Genomic DNA, 26,657 nt, shown 5'->3' on the forward strand with positions numbered 1-26,657 from the left:
ACAAGGCCTTTTCTTTATTCTGAAATTTTTGAATTAGTAATGTTTTAATAACTTTGTTGTGTGTTATATGGGGTTTTTAACTTAATATGTCTACTATTTTCTTCCATGAGTTTCAAGAATTATAACACTAAAATGTTGCATTCATTCAACAGCCCAGTTACTTCCATTGCATTGAATAAACACACACATACACACATTGTTTTTTCACTTTCTCTTTTGTTAAGTGAGACTTGGGTAGAGAGTATAAGTTATCCCAATGTGATGTTTGGATTTATTCAGAGAATTTTATGGACAAAATAATCCAAGAATATCAGGCACTGTATTTTATTTTATTTATTTATTTTTAGGATATCCAGGGCTTTATTTTGTAATGCAGAGGCCACACCATGGCCCCAACCCCACTTCCCACCCTGCACTTCTTAAATGTTTATCACTCTAGGAGACCCAGCAATCCCCTTCATGATCTTTTGAAGATCACTGAACTGGAAAATTACACCCTTATTTCTCTTAAACAGATCAATAGCATTACTTACAGAATTCATTTTACATAGATAGCAAAAGTTATACTAAAATTTTCACTAAACTAATTTTATATTTTCCTTGCTTCAGTTTCATTGCTAAACATCCTCACAATGCCTTCTGGTTCTCATTTTCTTGCTGCTCACAATGTCCTTATCTTTCTCTGGATCTTCTGCCTGTCTCGTGATCCCTCCTGTTACTCTCTGCTCAGATTTACGCTCCACAGAATCTGCACCAGACTTGAGATTGGTCTTTCTGGATCTCAGACTCATCACCTCTGTATTTCCAGTTACTCCTTTCTGATTCTTCATGGAGACTTCTACACTTCTCCCCTCCACTTTCACTTCTGTTGTGTTATGCATGGGGGACGCATTCTCTCTTCCAGATCTCAAGCACATTCTATTTTTACTGACTTTGCCCCTGGATGTAAGTTTCTTGGCTCCTGGCTTTCAGAGACCTCATTTTTCTTTATTTTAATAATTTCTTCTGGTATTAGAAATGCAGGTCTTTACCCTTCTTCCACATTCGTTTTATTTTGGCATCTGCAATGCAAGGACATTCCCTTATTGGGAGCGATCGAGTCTTCTTCATGTTCCTTTTCATTTTTTCGCTGTTCAATAGGCACTGTATTTTAAACCAACAAATAGTAAATATCTCCATGAAAATATTGGATTCTGCCAAAGCCAACTTTTTTTCACCTATGAAAAAGAATATAATACAGTCTTTTAATATCATGTGAGTCTTATTCTGCATTGGTTATCAGCAACTTTCCACCCTCACACATACATTCTTCCATGAAATTATATACATTTAAGATGTTATTCTGCCTTTGCTCTTAAAAAGTATTTTTCTTTTGAATACGGAATGCCCACAGCACAAGGCCATTTTCCAATCTCGATTTCCATTTCACAAAGTCACAGTGATAACAATAAGATTATACTTCCTGTCCTGTTTTAGAGCCTCAATTTAAGTTTACTTATTTCCCTTCCTCTGTGTGGTGGCTTAGAGATGTTGAATCCATAAATATACTGAAATGATAGAACCTTAAGCCATGGTTCTGAAATCCAATTTCAACTCACAGATGGTGTTTTCCAACACAGACAGCTCCTTATAAATTTTATTTTCTTGTCTATAGACTCCAAGCTCTAGGATAGTCTTTTATGAAGTTGAAAACACTATACAACAAGAGTTCATTAGACCTATTGGTCTATCCTATGTTTAAGACTAAGATTACTGAAAGATCACACTATTCATTGTTTTTATTTTTTCCAGGCATTAAAGATTCACTTTCTTAACTTTAGTAAAATGCTGTAGCTTGTATCTGTGCAAGTTATATAATGTTTGTACAGTGTGATATCAACTAAGAAAGAATACTACTTGACAAAATAATTTTATATTAATAAAATGGAATCCTTTTATGTTACTATTATTTATAGGGCACCCATGATTGAAAGAGGAAAATGACTTATCATGATGGAACAAAGAATTAATTTTGTTAAAATCTAGGCAGTATATTTTATGAGAAGTCAAAAGATAATTAGCTAAATGGATTGATGAAAGGACAAATATAATTATAGTAATATTACATGCGTAATATTCCAAAATCGCATTCCTACCTTTATCTTTCTATCAGCTCTTAAAACATCTAAAATATTTTGCAGAAGCTATTTTAAACATAAGAAAATTATTTTATTAGTTGGAGAAATATATGTTGAATATCTCTTGTAACAATTTTTTTCATAGGAAATAAAGAATAAATAGGAAAATTCCCTGACATCCTTAAAATACATTCCAGTAAAGGATATAGAGAAAAATGTATAAATGAGTTAAGAATGTAATTTCAGGTAACATTAAATTCTGAGAGATAAACACACACACACACACACACACACAGAGACAGAGACAGAGACAGAGAGACAGAGAGAGAGTTAGTGAACGAGTAACCAGGACTTAGGTTTGCAGTTGTGCATCATGGGGGAAGGCAGCAGCCATAACCCATCCAGACAATTCATAAAGCCTATGGCAAAAAATGATAGCTGAACACACATTTAAATCATGTGTAAAACTAAGCTTTGCAACAAAAACATTGCCCTTTAAGCAAAGAGAGAAGTTATTGATGTAATAGAATGGTCTTGAGTACAGATGAAGCCAAAAAAACAGCCATCAGATTGGCAGCAAAAATGGAAACTGGGAAAATATCTGGAACACAGCATGGCATTAAGCACAGGGCCTGGAGCCAGCTTAGTCCCAGCTCCACTATTGTGTAAGGCTGAGCAACCAGTTTAACCCTTCCGAGTGCTGCTGTTCAGTCTGTCCTTTGGAATCAATGGTCCGCCTGCCACCCTGGGTCATCATGGCGAGGGTGAGGAATGCATCTAAGAGCCTCTAAGGACAGAAGGTGCAAGAACGCTCTGTTCTGCATCAGTGATGGATGAGGTCATAGAGTTAGGCAAAGACCAGATTATGCAGTTCCTTGTGGGCAATGATAAAAAGTTTGTATTTTTATTCCGGATGTAATAGCATTAGCAATTCCAAGCATGTGACGAATGTGATTTGATTTACATTTTGAAAAGATCGCTTCTCTGTGTGTGTGTGCTGAATAGAGAAGACAATTTGAGGTGTGGGGTTGGAACAAGAAGCAAAAACACTATTTCAATAATCAAACTAGAAGTGAGGCTGGCTTATGCTCTAGTGAAATTACTCTTCAGGTTTCTATTTTCTTGGCCATAACTTTGATTCTAGGCTTGAAAAATATCTCCTGGACACGGAGATCAGTTGTCAAGGAACAACGGAAAAACATGATTCTTTAAAGCATAAGAAATCTATCTTGATTTGGGTCCTACACTTGATATTAGTACTCTGTATTAATTTAATATTTATAACATATAAATATTTATACAAAATTGGTCAGTTACATGAATGACAATGGAGGTAGTCTCTAGTTCTAAAACATTATGATAAATTTTGTTTGGAGTTTTCAAGTACATTAAAATGTAAAGAAAGAGATAAAATGTTATAGATTATTTTGTAAAAATAGACTTGTAAAATGGTCAACTTAAATTTAGCTTTGATATCAAAAGATTTTTTATGTTTGAAATTGAAACTTCATGTCCAATAATTACTCTTTATAACCAGGTGATTTTTTTCATGTTTAATAAAGCATACATAATTCCTTAATGCTAGGGTCATGTATTGGATAAGAAACCAAACATTTCCAAAATTTGCAATCAGCAAATTGAATTGTTCAATTGCTTTTAGAATGACATGCTCAGGATGACAGCCTCCCAAGCCTGTCAGTGTTTATCGATGTGAATTTACTCCTGAAGCCCGCAATCCCTCACTGGCGTCTGCAGCCCATCGCTCCTTTCCCAGTACAGCTGTCACACTGCTTCCTCCTCCCACTTTGTTCTCCATCTCTATCTGCTTGGCCAAGACCAACAATGCATCCTTCTCCATCAATTGCCTCTGGTTTGTTCTTAAAGTCATCTCCTTGTCTGTTGATCATTAGGGTACTTTATGGAAATATATGAGCACTTTAACCTTACTAATAAAAATAATTTAAGACCCCCCCTGTATATTAGAGGTGCAATTCCTTCTGAGGCTTTACATTTCCTGGTTTCTCTGATTAAACCTCAGTATCAAAGATATATTTCACCAAATATACAAACATTTTTCATTTTATTGCATGTTTCATGCTTTATGCTTTTACTCAATGATTACATTAAAATTACAGCTATAAAGCTTTTAGTATTGCACCATAGTTATTTAAAACACTGCATTGTCAAAGGACATTTGAATCAGAAAACCTAATATTAGGTTACCCTATTCTGAGTAATGAGTTATTGAATGGTGATCCATGTTCAATTTTACATAAAATATCGAATCTGTTTTCTTCCCATGGTACTAGAGATGTTGATGAGTAGTAGGACACATACAATTATTAGCTTTATCTGAATAGTATGTATATTTTACTTCTATTATCACGTTTACTACTTTTTTAAGTGGTAAAGTTAACTGTATTCATTGTATAAATCATTTCTAATTATAATCAAATATATTTTTAGGAAAACATTCATGATAATCTTTTTAACCAAAAGTACTCTTGAAGAAAAATAATAGATACTATTAACATTCAAAAATGATTGTGAAATAAAATTTATGTGAAAGCATAGGCATTAGGGTCATTTTAAAAACATATTCCAAAAATTTTCTGAGTGTCATTAGAATAAATGTGTTAAAAATAAAATGATAGAAAAGAATCTATAATTCTTTTTGTAAATTAAATTGAAATAAAGTAATACCATTATTATAATACTCCATAGAAGATTTGAATTGTGCGTTTTTTGAAATTGCAATATAGTCAAGCTAAAACTATTTCAGTGATATCTATTATCATGTTATCTTGAATACTAAGAGGCAATTTTGGTCCCTACTATGAAGAGAATATTCCTGGGTATATTAGCACTTCTGTCTTACGATAGAGGGTGTGATTACTTTCCCAGTTTTATATACTTTCTCCTCCTTTGCTAAAGTAGACTATAAAATAATTAGGCAAGGGACAGAAACCTCAGAGGCAATTTTTCTAAGTGTGAAACAATGGCATCCACAAAAGTTAGAAGAAATAGAGGCAGATGTCATGTGGCACAGAGGGTACAGCTACCAGCTGCAACACAGGCACCACATATGGTGCTACTCTATATCCTAGCTGCCTCACTTACTATCCAGCTCCTGGCTAATGTCTTGGGAAAAGGCCTGAAGATGGACCAAGTGTTTGGACCCCTGCCAAACATGTGGGAAACCTGGAAGAAGCTCCTGGCTCCTGTCATCTGCCTGGCACATATCTGGCTGCTGTAGCCATCTGGGGATTGAACCAGCAGATGGAAGATTCTCTCTCTCTCTTTCTCATTCTCTCTCTCCTCTCTCTGCTGTTCTCTTTCTCCCTCCGTAACTGTGACTTTCAAATAAATAAAATGCATTTCTAAAAGAGAGAGAGAATCTTTATCTGCAAAGGTTATAGAAGATTCTCCTCTTGGGGTGGACATTTGACACAGTGATTAAGATGTCCTCATCCAATGTAGGGGTGTCTGGGTTCAAGTCCTGGCTCTGCATTCAATCCAGCTTCCTGCTAATGCACACCCTGGGAGGCAGAAGGAGATGGCTTAAGTACCTGGGTCTCTTGCACCCCATGTAGGAAACATAAGATTGAGTTCCATGCTCCTGGCTTTGGCCTGGCCCTGTCGTGGCTGCTGCAGGCATTTGAGGAGTGAAAAAAACTCTCTATAAATAAATAAAATATCTTCATCTCATTTTTTGGAAATTATTTTGCTTTCAAGTTTTAATAATATTTAAACTAGTTAAAGACTGTAAGTTAAACTATATATAAAATATTACCTCTCACCTAAGCTTATTCTCTGCAGATATCAAATTACAAGCATTGGCCTGTGCTGTGGCTCACTTGGTTAATCCTCTGCCTGTGACACCGGTACCCTGGGTTCTAGTTCTGGTTGGGGTGCCAGATTCTGTCCCCGTTGCTCCTCTTCCAGTCCAGCTCTCTGCTGTGGCTTGGGAAAGCAGTGGAGGATGGCCCAAATGCTTAGGCCCTGCGGCCGCATGGGAGACCAGGAGGAAGCACCTGGCTCCTGGCTTCGGATCAGCTACCTGTTTGGTTGATAGTTTTTAAAATCAGAGCAATTACCTACCAAAACACAGAGATCATATTAAAATGGTGAAACTCCTTAAGCTTGTATTTAAACTTATTTTCATAATAAAAGCTCCTGAGCAGAATCTAAATGATGAACAGGTTTGAACATGTGTGCATGTTTGGATAAATAATTCTGAATTCACTTAAGGAAAAGAACTGTAAAACATTAACTGTAAATCAATGTTGCATAGGTTGTCTCCCTTACCAAAGTGGAAATTGCTACAACATTTAAAGCATAAAATTATACTAAGGAATAAGTGTGAGATTATGGACTGAAGTTTTGTATAGCTCCGCATTAGTGCAAAATTGTCTAGATGCAAATGGGTTTGTGTAGATTAGTGGAGGTGCTAAGCTTGTTTACCGATGATAAGATTTAGAAAAGTGCAAGCATAAAACTCCTTGTTCTACTTATAGCACAGTCAAAGCAAAAGTTGCCCCAAAGTTAACAGTCAGGAAGGACTTTCTTGAAGCTCTTGCAATAGGGCACAGAGGCCACAGCTCAGTCTCAACTCATCTCAGCCGAAACAAAGGGCAAGAATTTTAAAGAGCCAGCGTAGGAGAAGGAGGTAGGATCCCAGGCCATCTGCGTTTGCTAATTGGCTTTACCCAAAGGAAAAGTAAACTTTCTCTTATCTTCATAAGATGCAGTTTTATAACTCGGAGCAAGGTATCCACAGAAGTTCAGCTGCTACCCGACCGCAGGACCTGCGAGACAGGTGCACCATCGTCCTTGATGATTACATTTCAAAGCCATGGCTCCCAGGTACTTGGGAAAGACAGTCCTGGATTATAAAATTGACAAGAGCCTTCAAAAGAGATTTACATCTCAAAGTGGCAGGAATGAATTTACAATTACAAGATTTTCTTTAAGGTAAAAGCTCCAAGAGAAAAGAGTCCTGGGCCTAGCATGAGAAGAGATGGTGTCTAAAGTTTGGTCAAGCTGAAGGAATTGCTAAGGACTCCGGGGTTAACATGCACGCATGTATTTGCACACACACACACACACACACACACATGCACATACCTGTTCTAATGTATTTATAATATAATAATGATAACAGCAACGGCTAGGTGCTGCACTTCCACTCTGTGATGTACTAGTCTAATCCTCAACTCAACACTAACTCATGTGCATCGTTATTCCCATTCTCAAGGTAAGAAAGCAAATCGCAGAAGCATTAAGACACGTGTAATTTGCCTTCAGACAGCAGGCTTGTAAAAATTAGGTGTCTGTCGAAGCACCCTTGACGGCAGGTTTTGTTAGTTACCTTTGTGTATCTCTAGTGGTGACGGAGGCCTTTTCTGTCGGTTGAGAAAGCAACGACAGAAGAGAGGCCTCCTGGAAGCTGGAGTAACTTCTGTGTCTTCCTCTCCAAGCACATCGAGAAGGAACAGCTGTGTTCTCCTTCCAGACCTTTGGAGAGGACGGTGCCGCAGGGCGAGCACAGGTGAAGGGGGAAGGACTCTCTGACATGCACCTCGGTGAGTCCCTAGGAGTAACCAGGAGATCTGGATGAGCCCTGAGGAGTCTCTCACATTAGGGTATTGGACACGCCCATCAGCCCCTTCTTAAGCCTGTTAGGCTAAAGAAGACGTTACTGGTGGCATGCAGGGAAATCTTTGGCTGGCTTTACACAGATTTCTACAAATAATCATTTGTATCCTTCCTCTGTGTGATGCAAGAGGTTCATCAGCATTTAGCCAAATGTATTCTTGTTTGAGAGTGAAAGGAGTGCAGCTCTCTAAGGGTGAAATGAAGAACTGAGCCAGCTTCAGCTGGAGAACCTGTACAGGGAAAACCCTAGAGGTTGCTCTGCAGCCGGTCCCGCAGCCTGCCTAGGGCCCCGCTGCAGCACAGGGAGTTCACAGCTCCCACTTCCCATCAGAGGGGTTTCTTCCAGCTGGTCTTACAGGGAGCACTGTGGGAAGATTAGAAGATGGAACAAGATAGAAGCTAGGAGATTTCCTTATGCCTTTTCTCCCCGAAGAAGGGCTGCTGGTGGATGCCTGGTCTCTATGGATTGAAAATAGCAGGTTGGGGAAGAATTCACCCATGTATAATCAGGAGGTAAATATCATAGAACACAAATATAAAACTGAAGCAATGAAGACAGAATGGGAGAGACAAATTGTAGAACATTTGCCAGAAAGTGTTGCTATGCAGCAGGTAAGAATGTTTAAATACAAAACACTATGACTTTGTTTAAATACAAAACACCATGACTTTTTAAAAACAGTGAAGTGAAATGGCATTTCACTCAACAAGAAAGACACCAGTGCTCCATACTGGAGTACCTGTTCTGGAATCCTGGCTCCATGCTCCCCAGGTGGGCGACCTGGATTGAGGCTGTTGCGGGCCTTTGTAGAGTGAACCAGCAGATGATGGCTCTTTGTTGCTTTGTCTCTTTCTCTCTGATTCCCAAATAAATTTTGAAAATTAAAAAAAGATAGTATTGGAATTACCTTTACTTAAGATTAAAAACAGGTGCAAATCAGTGATATATAGATTCTGAATCCAAAGTAGAGATGAAGAAACAGCAGGAGGAGTAGAAACAACACACTACAGAGCTCAGGAACTAAAGGAAATAAAAATAAAAAGCATGGCGAATTTAAGAACATGCTCCTTTTTAAAAATGTTTATTTGAAAAGCAGAGAAACAGAAATGGTGATCTTCCATCAGCTGGTTCACTCCCTGAGTGGCCACAACAGCTGGAGTTGGGGCTGGCCCTGGCCAAAGCCAGGAGCCAGGGGCGCCATTCATGCCTCTCACACGGGTGGTAGGGACCCTTCAGCCATCTCCGCTTCCCCCAAAGCTGTGCATCAACGGAAGGCTGGATTGGAGCTGGGCGCAAGAGTTGATCCTAGGCACTCCAAAATGAAATGCAGGCTTCCCTAACAAAAGCTTAATTCACTATGCCACAATGTCTGTCCCAAGAGCACATTTTGTGATTCTGAAAACTAAAGGGAACACTGCATTAAGAGAAAGTGAATGTAATATAAACAAAATAAACATCTTCAAATTAGATTTCGATAGAAATTTGGATTTGAAGTATGAAAAGCACTTTGGCTAACCAAGTAGAGAGAACAAGTTACCTATAAAGGAGAAAAGTTTTCTGCTAGAAATTTCTTTCTCCCAGTGATTAAATGTTAGAAGGCAGAGGGAGAACTCCATAAATCTTTTAAAAGGAAAAAAAGTCTATTACAGCACTATTCACAATAACCAAGAAATGAACACTAACTGTCCATTCACCAGTGAACAAGTAAAGAAATGTATATATACATAGTGGAGTATTACTTGATTAAAGAAAAGGATGAAATCATGTTATTTGGAACGGCACGGATGGAACTGAAGATTATGGTGTCAAATGAAATAAGTCAAGCACATAAAGACAAATATCACACAATCTCACTCTTATGTGGAGTCTAAAAAAGATGTGATCTTATAGAACTTAAAAATATAATGGTGGTGGGATGGGTGTTGTGGCATAGCAAGTAAGGCAGCTGCCTGTGATTCCAGGATCCCACATGGGTACAGGATTGTGTCCCAGCTGCTCCACTTCAGATCCAGTAGATGGAAGATCTCTGTCTTCCTCTCCCTCTCTCTATGTAATTCTGAGTTTCAAAATAAATAAATAAATATTTTTTTTGACAGGCAGAGTGGACAGTGAGAGAGAGAGACAGAAAGAAAGGTCTTCCTTTGCTGTTGGTTCACCCTCCAATGGCCGCCGCAGCCGGCGCGCTGAGACTGGCGCGCTGCGGCCGGCGCACCGCGCTGATCCGGTGGCAGGAGCCAGGAGCCAGGTGCTTTTCCTGGTCTCCCATGGGGTGCAGGGCCCAAGCACCTGGCCACAGCAGAGAGCTGGCCTGGAAGAGGGGCAACCGGGACAGAATCCGGCGCCCCGACCGGGACTAGAACCTGGTGTGCTGGCGCTGCGAGGTGGAGGATTAGCCTATTGAGCTGTGGCACCGGCCTAAATAAATAAATATTTTAAAAACATACATAATAGTGGTTACCAGAGGCTGTGGAGGGAAGTGTGAAGAGGGGGGAAACTGATTGATGACTACTAAGTTATAGCTAAATAAGAGTAAAAAGTTCTGGGGTTCTATTTCACAGTAGGGTAACTGTGGATAACATTAATGTACTTTATATTTCTCTATTAAAAAAAAAACACAGGATATAGGCTTTTGGATGTTTCCACTATAAAGAAATGTTAAATTCTTTAAAGAATGAATATATTTACCATGACTGAATATTACACAATATAGACACGTCATAATCAACATCTAGGACCCCATAAATATGCACAATATTGCCTGGCATTATTTTAGATCCTCTGCTGTAATAAGATAATATTATTTTGAACAAATTTTAGTAGCATCTCAGAACAGAAATATCAGAGGTACATTTTCATAGTAATATATAAGGGGCATAAGAAAGGTCATGAAAATGCATATTTTCTTTCAATTCCACTTTTTTCCATAAACATATTGAAGCCCCTTGAAGAGACTTTAAATAGTAAATACAAGTGATTTCTAAAAAAAAAAAAAAAAAAAAAAAAAAAAAAACATGGAAAATGTGTTTTATGAAAAATCTGCATGGATGTCAAAACTTTTTTACACTAAAATAAGTTTATGTTTAATTCCAAATCTCCAAAAACTTAGTGAAGAACCCTCATATAAAATTTGAGAAATCTGGCTCAAATAATTTCGAGGAAATGTTTGAATGACAATATCATTGGGAGATAGAATGTGGCTCCCCAAGATGGCAGCACAGCAACAGGACGAACCGAGTCATGTGGGGCGAAATAGATAGTTACAAAAGAGAGAAGATACACCCTGGAGATAGGCCATGGGAAATTCAAGATGGGAAGCCCAGGAGGCCAACACAGACTGGACAGGTCCACCCTGAAAGAGAAAATAAGAAAGAGAAGCAGAAGAGACTCAGTGCAGGCATGGGTGCCAGCCTCCAGCATACCATGTTAGGCAGGAAATTGTGGATCCGCAGAGCTGCGAATAGCAGCAGGAGGGGGAGATTGGTGAGCTGCTTTTGAAGTTCCACACGGGAAAAAAAAGAGAGGGTATAGAAAAGCAAACAGGGGCTGGCGCTGTGGCCCAGTGGGTTAAAGCCCTGGCCAGAAGAGCCGGCATCCCATATGGGCACCAGTTTGAGTCCCAGCTGCTCCTCTACTATGGCCTGGGAAAGCAGTGGAGGATGGCCCAAGTCCATAGGCTCCTGCACCCGCATGGGAGACCTGGAGGAAGCTCCTGGCTCCTGGCTTTGGATCAGCACAGCTCCGGCCTTTGTGGCCATCTGGGTAGTGAACCATTGGATGGAAGACCTCTCTCCCTCTCTCCCTCCCTCCCTGCCTCTTTCTCTCTCTTTCTCTGTTTCTCTCTCTCACTCTCACTCTCTGCCTCTCCTCTCTCTGTGTAACTATGACTTTCAAATAAATAAATAAATAAATAAATCTTAAAAAAAAAAAAAAGAAAAGCAAACAGAAAGGTCTTGCACTCCCCGGTCCATCTCCTTCCTCCCCTCCCCAACTCAGACCTACAGCCTGCCAAGAGAAGCCATCTTGAATGGTTACAATTATGAACATAAGCCTTAGCCTCCTGAACACACACCCATTAATTGCTGGGGCCACCCCACCGCACCCCCAACCCAGGAATGAGGCCACAACATTTCAGAGTAATTTCTTCCACACCACACAAGTCATACAACAAGGAAAAGTCCTGAATATTGAAAACTTGAGCCCATTCCATCAACCATTGAGAAGCCAGCTGGGGTCTCAGCAGTGGGGGCTAAGTGCACCAAAGTTCATATCCGCCCCTACGATTGAAGGTTAAGCAGGGCTCCAGTAGGTGGCTCTCTGTGCTTCCACTTGAAACCCACAAACACATAGCAGCTCCTAACAGAGAGAAACCTCACAAGAGAAAATTCCCCAGATAGATGCACACACACACACACACACACACACACAGAAAAACAAAGCAAAAACCCTAAATAAGAATAAGGAAGATACGATGAGCCGCCAAAGGAACACTCTTCAATAATAGAAGGTGAAGATGAAGAGATTGAGGATATGCCAGAAACTGAATTCAGAAAATTAACCATCACATTACTTAGAAGCAAATTCAAAATCTAAATGAAAAGTGCTCCCAAAAAATTGAGATATTAAAGTCAGAATGAAATACTAGAAATGAAGACTTCAATAGATCAAATAAAAAATGCAGTGTGAAACTTAACAACAGAATAGGTGAAAGAGAAGAAAGGCTATCAGAACTAGAAGACAAATCTCTGGAAATATTACAGTCAGACAAGAAAAAAAGAATAAATTTAGAAAACTAAAAAACAAGGTTGGATATCTACAAGATACTATCTTTTTTAATTTTTTAATTTTTTTTTTTGACAGGCAGAGTGGACAGTGAGAGAGAGAGACATAGAGAAAGGTCTTCCTTTGCCATTGGTTCACCCTCCAATGGCCGCTGCGGCCAGTGCACTGCAGCTGGTGCACCGCGCTGATCCGATGGCAGGAGCCAGGTGTTTCTCCTGGTCTCCCATGGGTTGCAGGGCCCAAGCACTTGGGCCATCCTCCATTGCACTCCCGGGCCACAGCAGAGAGCTGGCCTGGAAGAGGGGCAACCGGGACAGAATCCGGTGCCCTGACCGGAACTAGAACCCGGTGTGCCATGTGCCGCAAGACGGAGGATTAGCCTAGTGAGCTGCGGCACTGGCCTACAAGATACTATCAAGTGACCCAACATACGGCTCCTAGGAGTAACAGAAGGAGTGGAAAGAGAGAAAAGATTAGAAGGCCTTCTTAAGGAAATAATAACAGAAAACTTCCCCAATCTGGAGAAAGAAAGAGACATCCAAGTACAGGAGGTACCTAGCACTCCCAATAGACGACCAGAAAAGATCTTTATCACACACATTGTAGTGAAACCCACAGAGCACCTAAAAGGATACTTGTAAAAGTGAAATTGACACTTAAAACAATGACTTGAACAGCCCTTGTCCTGAATGTTGAGGAAGTTTTCTTTTTCATTTTATTTTCTTTCCTTCATAATACCATTGGCTGAACTCTTTACCTAACATAGAATTAATCATATGTATATAAAGTACATTGAAAATAGAACCCAGTAAAAAGTAAGAGTGGGAATAAGAGAGGGATGAGGAATTTTATAACTGTAAAACTGTATGGTTCTGCATACATCCCTATGGACTTACTTCTAAGGTTACAGCTAAAAGCTACCATGGGACCCCAAATCCCCCTAAGCTGGTTGGTAATAATGCCATCTTAAGTGTTAAAGCAATCATATTAAGTGTTAAATTGATCATATAGATAGGATTAAGTGTTAAAGTGATCATATAAATAGGATTAAGTGTCTGGTAATAACAATAGATAGAATTAAAAAGGAAAGAATGTTCCAACATGGGAAGCAGTCCACACAGCAGACTCATAAAATGATGAACGCTCTATATAGCACTCTGACCTCAGAATCAGCCCTTAAGGCATTCTGATCTGGCTGAAAAGCCCATGAGAGTGTTGCAGACATAAAACGCCAAGATACTGAAGCAAAAAACAAAAAAACAACAACAACAAAAAAACCAAACCCATGTCCTATGTAAAGGATCTCTGTGAGACCCCAGTGGAAAGAAGGGGCCATCAAAGAAGGATGCACTTTTCTCTGAAGTGAGGAGAGAACTTCCACTTTGCTTAGGCCTTGTCTAAATATTGACAGAGACTGTGGATTCAAAAGGCTTCCATAGCCTTGGCACCTCATGTCACAAGCCCTGGGTGATCACTGACATCATACATAAGAGTGTTAATTGTTAAATTAACAGCAGGTGTCACTGTGTACTTACTCCCCATGTAACCTTTGTCCTCAATGAGTTGTACTATGAGTATAAACTTTAAAACTTATTCTTTAACATATTTTATATTTTGTATGTGTGTGCAAATTGTTGAAATATTTACTTGGTATAGAATTGGTATTCTTGTATAAAGTTAACTGAAAACCAATCTTATTGTAGAATGGGACTGAGAATGGGAGAGGGAAGAGCAAATGAGGAGGAAGTAGGGTTGGGAGGGCAGGAAAAAACACTATGTTCCTAAAGATGTACTTGTGAAGATTATACTAATTAAAATAAAGGTTTCTAAAAATAAATAAATAAATAAATATTGAAAAAATATCAGGGGCTTGAGAAAATTTGAGAATGAGAAAAGGTCCTGACTTACATATTGATGAGTCAATAATTTAATCAGATAAAGGTATTGTTGCCCAGATGAGAAAAAACTTATTCCAAATAAGTTGTTTTTAAGGAATTTTTTATATAATTACTTTAATATTCTTATTTTCATATGCAAAAATTATTATAATAAATAACAATACTACCTTGAAATTATAGTAGCCAATCATTTGAGACCTGATCAACCCAGATGTATGCTGCCACTTGTGATACTCTCATACATCAAATCACTGGTGTTGGTTGACTCAGCTTCTATACAAATAAAATTTTTATCCCCTTATTCACATGACCAGTGGTGGATAATTTGACGGCCTAGCAGATACACAAGAATATTTAGGACCTTGGAGATCAGCTTCTTTCAGCACTACAAAACAAATACTAAGGAAAACATTATCATCAGAGTTGAGAGTCTACTTATAAATCAGAGGCAAGAATAATTAAATTAAATGCAAAAAAATAGATAAAGAGTCTCTACAAAACCAGATTTGGATGTAATAGCCAAATTACCTAATTTAATAATTTTATGTTTGTTTCCTGTATCATTTTAGTTATATCAATGCTCCAGGAAATTATTGTATTGCTGTAAGTATAATTTTGCTTTCTGTGAATGGCACATGTTTTGCCTAACAGCCCCATATTCTAAGCCTGGTAGCTTTGTTTTGAACCGCTGTCAGTCATATGTCACATGAAATTGTTATATGAAGAAGCATATAGCCTTCATGAATTTGTTAGTATCTCCGAAGGGGATCATTGTGATTTAATTGACTTTGGCGGCCTTTTATAAACTGTGAAAGGAAGTTAGAATGATAATGAGGAGAGATCCCCAAATATCCCTTGAGTGCTTAATTTTTCAGACATTAAAAAAGGGCCCAGTGGAATTAACTTTACTAAATGCTTTATTTTTCCAAGAGGGGGAACTGACAGGCCACCATCAACTGTGAGGATCTGAGGTACTATCCTGAAGGCAGGCATGAGCTTTTCAAGATAACAAATTGTGTTCCAGTTGTCTAGAAAGAACCAATCACTATTTTGTTTTTCTAGAGATCTATTTAGGATATGGTGGACAGGCCCAAAGGTGACACCTAAAGAATTTCACCTGCTGATGTTTGCAACTTTATGGGTAACAGTTGTTGACTTAAAGTCTGTTTTATCTAAGTACAATGTTCCTTGGTGTCTTGGTTTCCATTTTCATAGAATATATTTTTCCACATATTCTTTTTTAGCCTTTGTGTAAGTCTTTAAAGTGAAAGCTAACATGAGCCTTTTAAAGGTAACATTTTTTGGATGATTTTCTTAACCAGTTTTGTCACTTTGTGTCTTTGGATGGGAACTTTTAGTCTATTTACATTTTTCAAATATTTTTTATTCACTTGAAAGGCAGAGTTTCAGAGAGACAGAGGGAGAGGTCTTCCATGCACTGGTTCATTCCCCAAATGGTCACAATGGCTGGAGTATGGCCAGTTCTAAGCTAGGAGCCAGGAGCTCCATCCAGGTCTCCCACGTGGGTGCAGGGGCCCAAACACTTGGGCCATCTTCCACTGCTCTCCCAGGCCATAGCAGAGAGCTGGATCAGAAGTGGAGCAGCTGAAACTTGAACAGGCACCCATATTGGATGCTGGCATCACAGGCAGCAGCCTTACACACTACGCCACAGTGCCTGTACCTATGTTTATATTTAAATTAATTATTGGATGATAAAATTTACTGCTATCATTTTCTTGTTTCCTAATTGTTTTGTGGTTTTCTGTGTTCTATTTTCCTTGGCTATTCGATGATTTTCTGTAGTGGTATGTTTTTATTCTTTTTTCTTTATTTTTTCATGTCTTTATATGGTTTTGCTTTGCAGTTACCATGCAGGTTACCTATGGAGGCTTAAAGTCAATCACTCACAAGAACCCTACATTTTTGTGTGTTAACATTCCTAACTTCATTATTGATATCATAATTTACATCTTTTATATTGTCTACCCATTACTTTAGCTATATAATTAGCTGTCACTACTTTAGTACTTCTGTTTTCTATCATTTGCTGTAGTTATACAAAATCACTACATTATGAGAGTACTCTGAATCTGACTATTTACCAGTTTTACACTTCCATAAATTTTCATGTCTATAAATGTTCTCTTGTTTCATATTGAAGAACTTCTCTTAGCATTTCCTGTAGGTCTACTGGTGATTAACTCCCTCAGCTTTTGTTTGCCTAGGGAAACCTTTGTTTCTCCTACATTCTTGAAGGGTAGCTTTAGTAGTAAAGTATTCTTGGTTGGCAGGATTTTCCTTTCAATTTTGATTATATCATCCCACTCTTTTCTGATCTGCAAGGGTTCTGTTAAGAAATGCATTCATAGTTTAATGTATATCCTATTGTATGTGTTGGGTCCTCTTGCTACTTTTAAAATTATCTTTAACTTTTGACAATTTCATTAAAATGTATCCTGGTGTTGTCTTTTTTATTTATTTATCTATTTTTCATTGAAGTTCTTTGTGGACTTTGGGGCCTTGGAAACTGGATGACCAAATCTTTTCCAAGATTTTGGAAGATTTCTTCCTTTTTTAAAAAAATAATATTTCTGCCCTTTTCTCTTTATCCTTTCCTTTTGAGACTCCTATAAACTATAATTTGCTTATTCAGTGATATGTCATAAATCTTCTAAGTTTTCATCACTCTTTTTTATTGCTGACTTAATAATTTTAAATGGGTGGTCTTTGAGTTCACAGATTCTTCTGTTTGATCAAATCTGATGCTGAAGTTCTCTGTTTAACGTTTCTCATCACTTGTTTTACTTTTTCAGCTCCGGAATGTCAGCTTTTTATGATTTATTTTATCACAGTCTTGTGTTCATTATTGTTGCCCTAATTTTCTTCTCTAGCTGTGTTATTTTTTAGCTTGATGAGGTTGCTTAAAACAGTCATTTTGAATTCATCAGAAAATTCATAGATCTGCAGCTCCTAGGGTTTTGGTATAGGAAAATTCTCTTTTGGTGGTGTCATGTTCTTGGATTACCTTGCTTCTTAATGTCTTGCATTGCAGAATTCTTTTTATTTGAGAAGCACTCACTCACCAGCTTTGGGAAACACCTTAAGCAGTCAGCCCAGACAGCAATGCTAAGGTTCTCTTAAACATTTTCTCCACGTTTCTTGGGAGGCTGATTCTCAAGACTGTGTGACTTTATTGCAGCTTGCAAAGCTAGGCTGGGGAATGAGAGTCTCTGCTTGTTTGTCATGGGGTGATTCCTTGAGATGTTTAACACTGTGTGCCTTCTCCTTTTCCACAAAGTTGAGCTGTCCTACTGCTGCTGCTCACAAGTCATCTTCAAACATTCACACTTTTTGGGGAGTGTAACTGCAGCAGCCAGTACAAGGGGAGATGAGGTGAGGTTTGCAAAGCCTTAGGAGGGGAGGTCTGCAGGAGACTCAGCCCAAGTGCGGATCTCCTCATGGAGACTGTAGAGTGATTATTAGGATACATGTTCCTCTGCTGATTTTTAAGACTTGAGAACTGAGTCTCTGCCTCTTCCTTGATCACAGCCTCTCCCAGACACTCAGACTTGAGGATCCCTCTAGTACTCTTGTTTAGGTAAAAGAGAGGTAGCCATGTCTACAAAATCAACACAATGAGGATAGGTGATGGCAGAAAACTCCTGTTCTCCCCTTGCGTTGACTTCACCTTGAGGGAGGTCCTATTTTGGAAAGATGGTAGGAATAGGAAATATTTTCTGGAGTGTAACAATTATCAATACTCTCTGTCTTCTGATTTCTTGCAACTTTTCATGTGCTTTCTTTCTCTTTCTGTTTAGTGTTAACCATAAACAAAGATTTAATGAGCTTATGACTTCATTTTCTCAGTTTATACCTACTTCTCTAGACAATCATTAAAATAACTAAAGAAAATTACATTTTAATTCTCCTTGCCCTAGATTCAGTGGGAGGTTTCCAATCAGAAATGAATTTTGTAGGAAGAATTTGTTATTAGTATGATGAAGCTTTAATTAAAGACAGTAAATGAAGACTGAAGATTCCATTGTTATAGTTCCTTGTAAGTATATTGATAAAATATTATCTCACATGAAAATATATACCCTTTGCTGTAAATAACACTTTATTTTTAATTAGAAAATTTATTTTAATGGTGTTGTGTATATATAATGCATTTACATTTTATGGCATGCTGGTTGTTATAGTTTTATTGCACTTTGTAGTGGAATTTTCAGTTTCATTTCTCTATTGTCAAGTAGAATGGCTTACCCAGCATTTTAAATGAAAATGTTATAGAATGCTATGAACTATTACTAGAGAGAGCTAATTATCTCAAGTTCATAATCATTTATGTCACAGGTCATCTACAGTAATTTGGAGAGTTAAGAATTAATTATAACTTTCTAACTTTTTGCAGATAAATACTGTAACTATTGACCTCTTGGTGGTGTTATAGTAAATTATTTTTTTTTTGTTTTTAAGCATGTTACCTAGAATTTCAGCTATGAGCAGGATAAATTTTGTATTCATGAAATCCTTACCATCTGGTGGTTATAATATTTTATTTTTTTAACTTTTATTTAATGAATATAAATTTCCAAAGTACAGCTTATGGATTACAATGGCTTCCCCCCCATAACTTCCCTCCCACCCCCAACCTTCCCCTTTCCCATTCCCTCTCCCCTTCCATTCATATCAAGATTCATTTTCAAGCCGGCGCCGTGGCTCAATAGGCTAATCCTCCACCTTGCGGCGCCGGCACACCGGGTTCTAGTCCCGGTTGGGGCGCCGGATTCTGTCCCGGTTGCCCCTCTTCCAGGCCAGCTCTCTGCTATGGCCAGGGAGTGCAGTGGAGGATGGCCCAGGTGCTTGGGCCCTGCACCCCATGGGAGACCAGGAAAAGCACCTGGATCCTGGCTCCTGCCAGGATCAGCGCGGTGCGCCGGCTGCAGCGGCGGCCATTGGAGGGTGAACCAGCGGCAAAGGAAGACCTTTCTCTCTCTGTCTCTCTCTCACTGTCCACTCTGCCTGTCAAAAAAAAAAAAAAAAAAAAAAAAAAAAAAAAAAAAAAAAAAGATTCATTTTCAATTATCTTTATATATAGAAGATCAGTTTAGCATATATTAAGTAAAGGTTTCAACAGTTTGCACCCACATAGAAACACAGAGTGAAAAATACTGTTTGAGTACTAGTTATAGCATTAAATCACAATGTACAGCACAATAAGGACAGAGATCCTACATGAGGGGTAAGTGCACAGTGACTCTTGTTGTTGAATTCACAAATTGACACTCTTGTTTATGGCATCAGTAATCACCCTAGGCTCTTGTCATGAGTTGCCAAGGCTATGGAAGCCTTTTGAGTTCACCGACTCTGATCATATTTAGACGTGGTCGTAGTCAAAGTGGAAGTTCTCTCCTCCCTTCAGAGAAAGGTACCTCCTTCTTTGATGACCTGTTCTTTTTTTTTTTTTTTTTTTTTTTTTTTTTTTTTTTTTTTTTTTTTTTTTTTTTGACAGGCAGAGTGGACAGTGAGAGAGAGAGAGACAGAGAGAAAGGTCTTCCTTTGCCGTTGGTTCACCCTCCATTGGCCGCCACGGCCGGCGCGCTGCAGCCGGCGCACCGCGCTGATCCAATGGCAGGAGCCAGGAGCCAGGTGCTTTTCCTGGTCTCCCATGGGGTGCAGGGCCCAAGCACCTGGGCCATCCTCCACTGCACTCCCTGGCCACAGCAGAGGGCTAGCCTGGAAGAGGGGCAACCGGGACAGAATCCGGCACCCCGACTGGGACTAGAACCTGGTGTGCCGGCGCCACTAGGCGGAGGATTAGCCTAGTGAGCCGCGGCACCAGCCTGATGACCTGTTCTTTCCACTGGGCCACTGGGATCTCACTTGCAGAGATCTTTCATTTAGCTTGTTGTTTGTTTGTTTGTTTGTTTGTTTTGCCAGAGTGTCTTGGCTTTCTATGCCTAAAATACTCCCATGGGCTTTTCAGCTGGATCTGCATGCCTTAAGGGCTGATTCTGAGGCCAGAGTGCTGTTTAGGACATCTGCCATTCTATGGGTCTGCTGTGTATCTCACTTCCTATGTTGGATCGTTCTCTCCCTTTTTTATTCTCTCAGTTAGTATTAGCAGACACTAGTCTTGTTTATGTGATCCCTTTGACTCTTAGTCCTATCATTATGATCAATTGTGAACAGAAATTGATCACTTGGACTAGTGAGATGGCATTACCTAGTGTTATTTACTCAAAAATATAATGAACTTTATTTTGCACTTAAGATTTTGGGCTCTTAGGGAATTTTGATTTGTGACTTTTTTCTCTGATTTTGGAAGAAATGGCAAAAGATGTTTGTGCTGAATTGCAAATTCATGTTTTTTTCTTTTAGCACTTCTATGTGGTTAAGTCATTGGGCTGATAATAAATAATGGTAAAGAATAATAATATTTATGGATGGGTGTTTGGCCTAGCAGTTAATAAAACAGTGAAGGTACCCATGACCCATATGAGAGTTACTGGGCTCAATACCTGGCTCTGGCTCCCAATCGCAACTCCCTGCTAATTCAGATTCTAGGAGGCAACCTAGTGAAGGCTCAAGCATTTGGTTTCCTACCACCAACATTTTAGAAATGGATTGAGTTCTAGTTTCCCATCTTCAGCCCAGCCTAATCCTGTTGTTGCAGGCATTTGGAAGGTGAGCCAGCAGATAGGAAGTCTCTATCAATTCCCCAGCTGTCTCTCTGGACCCTAAATAAATAGCATTTTAAAAAAGAATAATAATAATATTTGGCATCTTGTCTTTTGCCTCTCCCTATTCTTTCTGAACCCTCTCAGCTCCGAACTGATTATAGGTCATGAGGCATTGAGTCCGTTAATTGACAATTTATGTATAAACCCTGAATGTAGTTTGGTCTTTCATATCATAACCAGCCCATGATTATAAGAATTTTGTAGTCTAAATAATTTGTCACCTAATAAAAGTTGATTTTTAATATTTCAAAGCTCTTAAGCAAATTCATTAAGCTGACAATTGTGACCACTACCAGATCAACTTTGTGCATTCTATACTTGCTATGGGTTGAAGTGAGCTATTAATCAAGGTTTAAAGTTCAATCATTAGTCAATGTGTTTTTTCTATGTGTTTAGGAATGCCTATAAAATTGTTTCACTTTAACTTCTTTTCCAATCAACTTCATTTCTCTGAATAAAAGCTATGGAGAAAGCACTCTCTAAAGAAATCGTTAGATCAAAATGTGTAGCTGTTAAAGAAACTAAAGCTGATCACTCTCAAGGGCACACAGTCCCATTTTCCCACAACCGTGTGCTTCCATAAATGGGTAAAATGCTTTGAATTTTTAATGATGACATCTATGGAAGAACTCCCAAAGGTAGCAAGCACAGAGTGACACAAGCTGCAGGGTCTCTATAGACATATGCGGGGACAAGACATCTGTGAAAGATGCTTTTCTCTAATACTGTGGATGTGATGACCTTTAAATTGCCTGCAACGTGAATTTTAAAATATATGCTGAGAAACAGAGAGTGAAAAACAAAGTCTGGACTTACTTTGACTGGTCTCATAAAGTCAAGAAAAGTGATCTCTTACAATCATCTCAACACGTTCTTGTTGACTCTGTTTATGGCTTAGATCTGTCCTGCACAGTGATCAATGCAGGAAAAAGTACAGCAACTCTGTGAGAAAGAAGTAGACTAGTTGGGCTGGCATTGTGGCATAGCCAGTGAAGCCACCACCTGCAACATCAGCATCCAAATAGGCGCGTGTTAGAATCCTGGCTGTGCCACTTTCAATGCAGCACCCTGCCAGTGGAAAAGCAGCTGAGGATGGCCCAAGTGCTTGGGCCTCTGCACCCATGTGGGGTACTCAGAAGAAGCTCCTGACTCCTGGCTTTGGTCTGGCCCAGCCCTAGCCATTGCGGCCATTTGGGGAGTGAACCAGTGGATGGAAGAGGTCTCTTTCTCTTTCTGTCTCTCCCTCTCTCTGTGTAACTTTGACTTTCAAATAAATAAACCTTCAAAAGCAAAAAGAAGTAGACTGGTGTGGATATTGTAGCACAGCTGGTTGGCTTGGAGTGCCAGTGAGTGTTCCAGCGGCCAGACTCCCAATTAAGCTCCCTGCTAATGCATCCTGGAAGACAGCAGATGATGTCTGAAGTGCCTGGGCCCTGACACCTGTGTAGGGACCAGATTTAGTTCCAGGCTCCTGGCTTTCACCTGACCCAGTCCTGGCTGTTTCAGGTATTTGGAAAGTGAAGCAGCAGATGGAAGGTCTCCTCTCTCTCTCTCTCTCTCTCTCTCTCTCTCTCTCTGTTTCTCTGTCTCTATTGTTCTGCCTTTCAAGTAGATGAGAATAAATAAATAATCCATTTAAAAGAGAAGTAAAGAGTTACTGAAATGGCTTAAAACAATAAATCTCAAGAAATACTGGGTAATGTCAAGAAAAAGTGTTTGAATTGCAACATTTAAAAATAAATAAAAAGACTAGAAGCCATTTTAAGACCTTAAAAGTCAAAAGAAATACATTTTGAAAGCCAAACTTCTTACTGTATTTAAAATTACAACTGACATCTTAAGAGAAATGTCCCTGACTTTCAAACACTTGACTTTCATATAACCCACGCTTTCATACATTAAACTTTGATGCTTAAAATTTGCATATTCATGAAAAGTGTTGTTTTTCACACATCGTTTGGAAAAAATAACAATTTAAACCCTATCTGCCAGCCTCTGCTGCTGGAGAAAAGGCTTGTGTCTCATTCAGAAAGAAAAAAGGTACTTGTCAGCTGTTGATATGGCCAAGAGGCGTGCGTGTGGTTTAAGCCCCCCTATGCCACTCACCCGTCCTGGGTGTGTGTCATAATTTTAATCACACTTTTTATATGGTTTCAAGTCTGCCATATGTAAGTCCTCTCACAGTCTAGTTATAAATAATTCGATAGAGCCAGCCTTTAGTTTATAAATGCATTAAATACAAATCAGAAGCAACCCTTACAAATGCAAATCAATCCTGGCTAATTTGACTCATCATATACTTTCATCTAAAAGGTATTTCAGGATGTTTCTCTCTTTATACACTTCATGAAAATATTTTCCCTAGAACACCAATTATAACTATTCCTTATAACAGTTACTACTTGCCCTGACTCCATCGCCTACCATTCATCCAACAATCATGTCATAATAACCATGGACTGTTTTGTTTTGACACTAATAAATGGGATATGAAATTTTCACAAATCACAAACATTTTCTTTGCCCAAAGTTCTAAGGAAAATGGTGTCTGCTTATTATTTTGAAATAACAATATGCTCTGGATTGGTTTCACTTTAAAAGAATCCTAATAGTAACTCCACACACACACCTGCAATGCAATGGATTTGTACAAAATACTTTCTTTATTCTTATGCTACACTAATTCGATGGTTCTGAGTGTAAGAACTTTCATTCTCTCCCTCCAGTGCTTAATTCATTGCTTCCCTTATTTTATTCTGTCCATACTTTTTCCTCAAATTCAGAACTGATATTGTTTCTCCAAACCCTTTATAAAATATTGATGGAACCCTCCCCACAATGTTTCTGAGAGATGCAAGCTCCTAGTTAGTTGGTGAATTTAATCTGCATTGCTGATTGCCAGAGGAACCAGTCATGGGAAACAAGAAAATCAGCCAGCCAAATGGGACCTAGGCTTCTCACAGGAGCTATGTACTATCTTTACTGGCATGAAAATTGAACAAAAGCCTAACCACCTGATGTGAGAGATAATTTTATACGTACATTTTTCTGGAAATCCCAGCTGCAGGCAAAGTCCTTACGCTCCAGAGAAGTAGCCCTGAATTGCCAGCACTGGGAGCCAATCAATGCCCTGCAGATGCCAGAAGTCTACTATCCACCAACATCCCGCCTCATCCCATCTGTCAGGGGAGCGGAGATGTGGGAGCTTTCCAGCCTTGTGGACGCAATGTGCTTAACGTTATGTGACGTGTTTCTCTCTCTTCCATCTGGGGGAGTTAGGGAAGGTGGTTTCTCCTTCCCCAAGTCGAGTGAATGAGAAATTCTGCACAAATCCTTCTCCTCGAGGGTGAGAGTGATACAACATTTTCTTGGTGGATTGTGCTGACATAGGAACTGAAACATCCACCCATGGCCAACAGAGAATGCAGAATATGAAAGAGCTCATGGGAGAGTTGGGATTGTTTTCTGCACCCAGCCCAGAATTTAGTAAGAGTGGCATGTTTACCAAGGGTTCTTAAATTTCAGGTGCACAAGTCAAGGTAAAGTCCAATGCCATCTTCCATTCTACAGCTGTCTGAAGGCAAGTGACCTGTCTTCAATGGCCCTGCTAGCCCTCCCTAAGGAGCCATCTGTCATTCCCATCTTAAATTATATGCAAAGAGGGCCTGGCATTCTTGCAGCTTTTCTTTAAGGAGCCTGGAAGATGGTGGTGAGGAGGAAGCCACATGTCTACACAGACAGCTACAAATTCAAGTGACTTTTAGGCCCATTTTGGAGAAGGATGACGTCTACATACCTGTGAGAACAAAGGGACCCAGGGAGTTACTCTTTGGGAAATGAGGTTCTCAGGCCATGAAAAGCAAAGCCACACCGGTCTTTGAGCCAAAAAAACTCAATTGCATTAATTCATAGACGCTATAGCATAGTCAAAGTTCTGAACATTACACAGATGCTGACAGAACCAGAGAAAGACCGTGGACCTCTTCCCAACAGCACTTCCAACTCAACATGAGAAGGCATCTCATTTTTTTCACACCTCCTCTCAACTCCAGATACGTAAGTCTAGAGAACACAAGAGCAAATATCTTGGAATCTGGCTGTACCCGTCTTTCTGCCCTTCAACCAGCTGAGGACACTTTGTTAGTCTTCCCTGGGGAAAAGGGTGTGGTCAGACTTGAATTGAATATGGGACCAAAGTTAGAAATGAATGAATCTGAGAATAAGCATAGTAATCAGACTAATTTATCCTAATAAATCTGGAGACAAGATAGTTTAAAAAAAAGCCAGGGAATAAAACAAAATAAAAGGGGAGATGGGTGACAAGCACAGGATGAGAGAGAGAAGCAGTGAGGACAAGAGATAAAAAAGAGAGCTAAGACGGGTTACATATGTAGTAGAAATTTAACACATGAATTTTATCTGTACTTTTCAGAATTTCTGGTCCTTGTTAAAAACTTTGTTCAGATAGTAGCTCTGGAAGGAATATGTATTGGGATTTTTGAAAAAGAAATGAAAGAAGTAGTCTAGTAACAGTGTATACACGGTTCCGGAGCACTGGTCTTACAGATTACACAGAACTAGAGGATTTGCACCATAATCAACAGTCTGGTAATGCCCCACCCTGCCAGGTGCTGGATGCATTTGGAAGGAAAGGAGAAGACCCTCTGTGCCGCTATGATCATATTAGCTCCCTCTCACCAGGCAGAGAGGTGGGACTATTAGGAAAGAGCCTGTGGAACCCATGCTGTCATTAGTCAATTCTCTCCCAGAGCCTACTCCGGCTTCCTTAGCCAAGTTTTGCCTCAAGTCCTGAAGCAGCAGAAGAAGGAAGTCCTGAGGCCATCATCACATTTGCCTTGTTTCGTTCCTTTGGACATTTGCATTCTATTTGTATGCTCTGCCTACTTTCTGTGATCTGCTATTCTAGTAACTCTGCCCGAAAAAGAAATGAGATTATTGTGACATGAATTTGCACTTCGTGTGCCCATGCTGGGTCCTAATGAATCTGCCTTCCTCTGCTAGGTGTGCACAAATCATCCGTTTAATAATTGGATTTAGAATTGTTTGGGGAATTGATGTCAAGGTCACGGACATGTAGTTTACACAATGCACCTGCCTTCCTCCTCAGAGGATCAGAGCAGCCATACCCAGCACTGCTGCTTGCTGTGACTCCCACAGAGCCTCTGACAGTGATCTCCCTGCAGAAATGCCCCAGTGCCCCAACAAGCTCTTGTGTGCACCCGGAGAGATGAACTCACTTAAAATTGAAATTCTTCATCCACCTCAATTTAAATTCACTTTCCTCAATGTTCCTTCAAACTTTTTTTATCATTAGACTTCCATTCTATTTAGAGAAGAGGGATGCACAATCAATATATTGATATTCACTTTGTTGAAGGAGAGATTGTAAATCACATAATCTGCCAATTCATCAAGGCTTGGGGATGTATTCAAT

At 39.3% G+C, this 26,657-nt stretch overlaps 1 long non-coding RNA gene across 8 annotated transcripts in view; it reads right to left on the reverse strand.

The window, feature by feature from the left end:
• Window positions 1–345: 345 nt before the first annotated feature.
• Window positions 346–26,657, reverse strand: part of LOC149124943 (uncharacterized) — a 73,649-nt gene continuing 47,337 nt past the window's right edge. Inside the window, exons 3-4 of one of the 8 annotated variants that reach the window (XR_016211775.1) lie at window positions 22,019–22,144; window positions 346–1,217 (exon numbers count right to left, since the gene is read on the reverse strand). This is a non-coding gene — a long non-coding RNA (uncharacterized LOC149124943). Of the gene's footprint in view, window positions 1,218–5,913; window positions 6,215–7,488; window positions 7,711–19,170; window positions 19,482–22,016; window positions 22,145–26,657 lie in introns of those variants that run through there. The other 7 variants (XR_016211774.1, XR_016211769.1, XR_016211770.1 and 4 more) reach the window with 7 other exon arrangements.

Source organism: Oryctolagus cuniculus, chromosome 8, assembly GCF_051225735.1.
Source record: "Oryctolagus cuniculus isolate XC-2025 breed Fujian yellow rabbit chromosome 8, ASM5122573v1, whole genome shotgun sequence".
NCBI lineage: Eukaryota > Metazoa > Chordata > Mammalia > Lagomorpha > Leporidae > Oryctolagus > Oryctolagus cuniculus.